Raw genomic sequence first — 1,669 nt, forward strand, 5'->3', positions numbered from 1 at the left:
GCAAGAACAGAGCCGACCCCATAAGGGCATCAGGAAGCAGGGCAAGATATTGGTAACAAGGCCCACGGGGAAGGCGGCATACTTTGGGGTTATTTTGTAGTGAGTTTTGAAGGCATGTGCTAGTGTTACGCATACCGAGGGCGCGCAAAGTTCGGCGCGCCCGGGCCAAAACGCCTCTGCTGGCCGCGGCCGAGTCGGCCGACGGATTGCCACGGACTTGCTTGACGACCTGTCACTCTCCGTGCATCGGTTGCACGCCCGGTTCGTCCTTTCCATTTGTTTCATGATGTACACGCGGCAGGCGGAATATTTTAAAAGCACTGTTCTGTTCGAAGTGCACAATGGCCGTTGGGGCAATGCAACTGGGGGTCGGTCGACCGGCTGACGACGCCTGCCTGCCGATTTGGTTCACGATGTCCCCGCCGAAGGCGGCATACTTGAAAGTACTGCCGTTCGCGGCGCGCAATTTGCAGGGGGGAGGAATTGTTAGTGGACGTCTGTGTGCTGGGTGACGATGCTTGCCGACTTGGTTCATGCCGTCCACGCCGAAGACGGCGCCGTTTAAAGTACTGCCGCTCGAGGTGCACAATTTGCGGGGGAATTGTTATTGGGCGTCGGCGTGCTGGGTGACGATGTGGAGATGAGGAACGCCGAGCCAGATCTATCTTATTTGTTTGCTTGGGCCACTGGACTTTGCATGGGCTTTGCATCATTGTGTGCTACGTTAAATCACGGCCAATTGAGTGAGTATTTTTTATTCAACCACTCTATTTTGCCCGTCTTTGTGACTCCTCTATGACACGCCGATCACCGCTGACGTGTTAATCTGCGTGTTAGGTATCTCGGGGGTCAGTTGGACGGACAGATGTGTAAGGGTTTTGTTCGGAAGGATCGTTGAGTGTAAACGGTGAACGGGGGTTAAAGGCCCTGAGGTTTCAATCCTCTAAAGAATGTAAAAGGTCTGACGCGTTAGCTAGCAGCTAATGAGGTGAACCTAGCAGCTAATGAGGCTCTCTCTCTCTCACGGCCCCGGGACTCCCTCCCTCCCTCCTCCCTCTTGGAACCCTCCCTGCGTGGGGGGGGGGGGGGGGGGGGGGGCACGAAGAAAAAGAGGGTATAAGAAGAATCCAGTGGAAGGAGTAGGGACTGGGGGCGAGGTCAGACAGCCTATCCGGCTAATAAAGCATCATGAGGTTAGGTATAAACTCTGATGACTGCATAAACTCGCCCCTAATGGGGGGGGGGGGGCACTCTCTCCCCCACCCCTCTCTCCCCAGTGCCACTCCCTCCGACCCCCCCCCCACTCTCTTCGTGTCGCTGGGCCCGCCCGGCACGGCCCCGAGGATCACTCCCCGCGCGGCAACGGGACACCGGGTCGCCGGGCCCGCAGGGTCGTCAGTCGGGCGGGGGGGGGGGAGGGTGGCCATGCCAGCAGCAGGAGAGGTTTCCAACGAACCCGCGACCGCAGCAGGACCGCCCTCGGCAGACATTTGGACCCAGCGGGTCCGTTCGGGATGGTTGCCGGGCCCGCAGCAGAGGTTTCCTTCCACCCAACGGGGGGGGGGGGGGGGGGGGGGGGCGGGGCTGCCCATCTTCCCGCTCGAAGCAACGGCCTCACCCTAACGGCCTCACCCTAACAACCCTCACCCTGACCCTAAACCGCTCGGTT

This window comes from Rhinoraja longicauda, unplaced genomic scaffold, assembly GCF_053455715.1.
Source record: "Rhinoraja longicauda isolate Sanriku21f unplaced genomic scaffold, sRhiLon1.1 Scf000164, whole genome shotgun sequence".
NCBI lineage: Eukaryota > Metazoa > Chordata > Chondrichthyes > Rajiformes > Arhynchobatidae > Rhinoraja > Rhinoraja longicauda.